Raw genomic sequence first — 6,000 nt, 5'->3', positions numbered from 1 at the left:
TTAATGTATTATCATTATAATTTTAGTAATTTATATATTATCATTATAATTGATATGATTATATCACATGATGGCTTGATCATTAAATCATATGATTATATAATAATAAATAATACATATATAATATGACATAACTCATAAGTCATAAGTATACAAGTTAATCATACGATTCATGTACAATGATAGTCACAATTGATTCAATTGAATTAAACAATATATTACTTATAACTACAATTTAATTAAAGTATTATTAGATACTTTAGGAATTTAGGATTTAGGAGTTTGAACATTACCATTTACCATTAGATAATAAGTTCAATTCAAAGAAAAAAGATTATAAGTAAATATAATAATAATTTAAATAATTAATCATATGATATAATTTAATGAGAAAAAAGTTAACCGGTTATGATTTAATATTTAAGGAAATTTTTTTAAAATACAAGTAAATGTAAATTTTGTGTCAAATATTTTTGATTTTTCAATATGGACTCGTTTTATAGTAATTGGGCCCAAGAAGACACTAAAAAAAAAAAGTAAAAAAAACCCAAAAATGCCCCTAACAAGAAGCCCAAAAAGCCCTCAGAAAGCCCAACTTTGAAAAAACGGTTATCGGGCGGTTATCTATTTCATTAACTGCTAACCGTTAGGCGGTTAATGGTTGCGGTTAGTGAAATCTACTAACCGCTAAGGCGGTTACGGTTAGCAGTTATTGCTAATAATCGCTAATCGTAACCGCCTTGATACCCCTACTAATATATGTGCACTACACAAAACATAATTTAGTAATAGATTCACTTTTTCTAAATTTCATTCTTTCACATTTCGTAGAAAATGCATGCACTTTTTTTTTTTTTCCTATTCAAACGAGGGAAAGGGAAAAAAAGAGAAATTGTATAGACGTTAATTCTGTCAAGATAATATTACTGTAAGAGATAATATGTGCTGTTTCACATTACTCAAGTGAAGAGAGACTTCAGCCATTAGCTTGTATAAAAGTTTTATTCTCTTGTCCCACAATGTTAAGATACAAGAAGCTTTTTTCCTTTTAATTTTTATATAATGAAGCTCTTATTTATAATCAAATCATTTAATAAAAACTAAATGTAGCTTATAAGACTTTAGTATATAGATGTAGGTATATTGTCAAACCACCTTAATCTTGTCTCTCTTCTTTACATTTACGCATTATAATTTCTTACTATTACTACCTTATCAAATCATAGTTCCTATGATTTAGGTAAGAAAACTACAAGATTTTACTTCCTTCCTCTCATCCTTATTTTACCAAACAAGAAAAAGATATATATATATATATATCCACTTCTTAAAACCCATGCTGAAAACATGCGATAGAAAGGATAAGGATATGTGTGGTTTCCTCGTCTTATCTATTGCCAATTTTAAAATGGAGAAGATAAGAACAAAAATAAAATAAAATAAAAAGAAGTTTGCAACAGAATCATCGTCATTCGTCACACGGAAAATAATACAGAGAATCGAGCGTCAAGCATTCCATGGGAGGCGTCTAATCCTTCACAAAAACAGTATCGTCAAAGTAATAATGGACATTTATTTACAACAGCCGCTCCAAATGGGCGGTGATCGGTGGGTCCGATCCCCTCATCTCATGTTTTGAGAGACGGAGAATTGGTGCATTGTGTGGTCACTTTTATGCCACGTCTTCATCCATGGCTTAAGGTATCATACCCTTCATTGATACCAATATTCCAGGAATCCAAAGGGGTCGTTTTAGAGATCGACAAATTTTTTTATTTTATTTTTCTAATTTATAAGAGCATTCTTAATGAAATAGTCAAATGTTACTTTTATCTAAAATGGTTTTTCAAATGTTTAAAAAACCTTTTACATTGGATTAGCAAAAAAAAAAATGTAAAATAGATATTTGATTTGAAGAGCTAAAAAAAAAAGCTAAATATAGCAGCACTTTTCAATGGAGCTATTTTATTTTTTATTGTTTCTCACACATGTTTTCTCTTTTTCTCAAATATTTTCTTACTTTTTCTCTGCATGTTCTTTTTTTCCCAATTTTTTTTTTTATTTTTCTTCTCATATGTTCTCTTTTTCTCAAAACTTTTTTTACTTTTAATAATATTTTAATAAAATAGATAAAAATATAGCTAATCGGATGTAGAGACATTTAAAAATGACTTAACTAAACTAAATAAAAGTAAATTTTTAAAAATTATTTTACATAAAAATATGATTCATCCATTGAGAATGCTCTAAGGAGAAAAAAGTTACAAGGGATATGACTTATAAGCTCGTGTTCGAGTATGAGAGTTCTGTGGAAGCAAGAGGCTCATCCGTAGGGTTTGTTTGATTAGGGGAGCCCTCTCACACCCTCCAAATATTGTGTTTTTTGCCCTTCCTCCTGAGACGATGAATAATAAAGGATCCTTATCCTTTAGAGCTACCACCCTTTATCTCAAGATTAAAATCACTTTAAAGAGTCTTAAAAATGCTATGTTTGTTGATGTTTTCCAATCTTAAATCATTACTTTTCAATAATAATAATAAAAAAAAAAAAAAAAAATTACTTTCAGAAAGCAAACTTTAAAACAGTTTTTAGAAAATAAAACATGACATTTTTTTTTATGCATGAGAATATGTTGGAAAAACTAGTACGTTATTTTTTCTTACGTGTGGTGGTACATTTATTACTTTCGACACAAAATAATATATATGAAAAAAAAAAAAAAAATTGTGACTTCGTGACTACACCAAACAAAACAGAGGCCATCGAAACAACTTAACGGTGAGCGTGTAACCATTCCAACCAGATAGCTAGGGTGGCTGTTCGACCACATTTATTATAGTCAAAGGCAATCACGTAATCATTCCAAAAGGAAAAAAGGGTGACCACACGACTACTCTAATTAGATAGGAGTAGCCACTCGGTCCTTCCAACAGTTAAGGGTGTTAGGAATAATACCCTAATTAAACTCCAATTATTCTGTATGCTATTATATTTTTAAATTAATAATTTATTTAATAAACATTAGACATATAAATTATTTAGACATATGCTTGATTGTTATTTATCATACATCATACAAGTAAGGTTAGGTACAAATGAAACGAGGTTGGTATAGGTAAGCTCCCTAGTGTTTGGCCCTCAGCCAATTAAAAATTTAGCCCTACGGCCACTAGGCTACCTACCCATTAAATAATAAGTTGGTGAACATGCTCTTTATATATATATATATATATATATATATATATATATATATAAAGAGAGAGCGAGATGGTAGGAATTAATTAGAACAATCTCTCACAATATAAACACATGTGACATTAAATTCTTCAACCATATGACCTCATACACATAACATTGGATTCATGTTTCTCTCCTCCCTTGTCGGTTGTAGGGCTTTCATTCTCATGGAACATCAGTTGTACCATGAGAGTGATGTATTTTCATTTGTTAGATATTTTTGAATTGTGCTAATAGTTAGTTAGTACCAGAAAATCAATTATCTAGTAACTTGTTTTTTGAGTTGTTGTACTTGTACTTAATCTTTCTATTTTTAACGCAACTATAGAACAAACATTTTCAGACATGAATATTTTTAAAATCAGGCTTTGCAACTGTTAAGAAATATAACTTGGAACAAGATTGAACAAAGACATGAAAAGAGAATGAATTCTCATATATTATGCTGCATCTTTGAGCTATGTTTTATAGTACATTAAGGGGGACAAAATCCCATAAACTATGGACTAAGAAAAGGAAAATACAATTCAAATATAAAATCTAATAATGACATACAGGTCTGCTTCTATATACATGGAAACTAATTAAGATAAATAAATGGTAGATAATCAAGGGAAGAATTTCAAGGAATCAAATCATATCTCAATACTCCCCCTCAAGTTGGTGCATCAAGATCCGTAATGCCCAGCTTGCTAAGGAAACTAAGGAAGTTGTCACGGCCTCAAGCTTTAGTGAAAATATCAGCAAGGTGATGGCTAGCATGGACGTGAGCTATAGAGATGATCTTAGCACAGAGTTTTTCACGGACAAGGTGGCAATCAATGTCGATATGCTTCGTTCGTTCGTGAAAAACGGGGTTGGCAGCAATGTGAAGGGCTGCTTTATTGTCACAAAAGAGCTTCATGGGTTGAGAATGAGGAACCCCAAGAGACTGAAGAAGCATCTTGAGCCAAAGGAGTTCGCAAGTGGTTACTGCCATAGCGCCGTATTCAGCTTCTGCGGAAGAGCGGGAGACAGTGGTTTGCTTCTTGGTTTTCCATGAGAGAGGGCTATTGCCAAGTGTAGTAAAATAGCTGGTGGTGGATCAACGAGTGATGGGGCAACTCGCCCAATCTGAATCTGAGTAACCATAAACTTGGAAGTCACAATCAGTAGGGAAAAAAATACCTTTGCCAGGGGATGATTTGATATAGCGTAGAACTCTGATGGTAGCATCGTAGTGTGGCTGACGTGGTTGATGCATAAACTGACTCAAAATGTTGACGGAATACACAATGTCGGGCCTAGTGATAGTGAGATAAAGCAAGCGGCCCACAAGACGCCGAAAAGGGCTAGGATCAAGTAGGGGAGTACCTTCTTCATTTGTAAGCTTGAGATTTTGCTCCATTGGAAAGGTAGCTGGCCGAGCACCAAGATGACCACTATCACTGAGAATGTCCAAAGCATATTTTCGTTGATTAAGAAAGATACTGGTTAGTGATCGAGTAACTTCGAGGCCCAAGAAATATTTTAAAGTGCCAAGATCTTTGATGCGAAACTTTTGGGCTAAGAAGTCTTTGGGTTTGCTAATGGAATCCAGATTATTACCAGCCACCAAGATGTCATCGACATAGACAAGAACTATTGTGAAAGAAGGGCCTTGTGACTTAGTGAATAGAGAGTGGTCAGTTGGAGATTGTTGAAAACCAGCAGCAACAAGGACGGAAGAAAATTTGGAAAACCAATTGCGAGAGGCTTGTTTAAGCCCGTAAAGTGATTTGTTGAGACGACAGACTCGATTCTCCCCCTTCTTGCAAAAACCGGGTGGAAGGGTCATGTAGACCTCTTCATCAAGGTCTCCATGCAGGAAAGCATTATGAACATCCAGCTGATGGAGAGACCAATGATGGGCTACAGCAACGGCAAGGACACAACGAACATTGACAAGCTTGGCAACAGGTGCAAAGGTATCATGATAATTGAGCCCTTCAATTTGAGTATAGCCTTTAGCCACAAGGCGGGCTTTGTACCTTTCTTTGGTGCCATCTGCTCGAAGCTTGGTCTTGAAGACCCATTTACAACCGATGGGTCGTTTGCCAGATGGTAAGGCTTGAAGTGTCCAAGTGAGATTTGCCTCCAAGGCTTGAATTTCAGAAGCCATGGCATCTTGCCAATCTTAGTGTTGGATCGCTTGTGTATAATTGACGGGATCTTTATGGTGAGACAAAGCAGACAAAAAAAGCCAAGTGTTTGGGGTGAAAATGATCATATGAAAGAAAATGAAACAGAGAATGGACCATACCTGCTGAGTGCTGATGAGGGGAAGTCGTGATGGACTTCTTAGGTAGAGGCGCACAAATAAAATCCTTCAAATAGGTGGGTCGGGAGATGGTGCGTTGAGGTCGAGTGGGGATGGGTGGTGGTGTGGGTGAAGGCGCAGGAGGGGTAGGAGGACAAGATGAGTCAATTGGGTCGATGGGACTAGGAGCAGAAATGAATGTTGAAGTGGTTGGAGTAGATGGGTTAGGGAGAGAAAAATCCATAGAGGTGTAAAGGGATAACATGTGCATTTGGAGAAGGAGAATGATGTTGGAATGGGAAAACATTCTCAACGAAAGTTACATCTCAAGATATAAAGATTTTCTTAGTAGTTAGATCATATACTCGGTATGCTTTATGACCAAACGGATAACCAAGGAAGATACATTCGGAGGCACGGGGTGAAAATTTGTCACGAGATGAATGAAGAGTTTGTGCATAGCAAAGGTAGCCAAACACCCGAA

The sequence above is a fragment of the Corylus avellana genome, chromosome 10 (genome assembly GCF_965113065.1).
Source record: "Corylus avellana chromosome 10, dhCorAvel1.hap1.2, whole genome shotgun sequence".
NCBI lineage: Eukaryota > Viridiplantae > Streptophyta > Magnoliopsida > Fagales > Betulaceae > Corylus > Corylus avellana.
Note: the sequence above shows the minus strand (reverse complement) of the source record.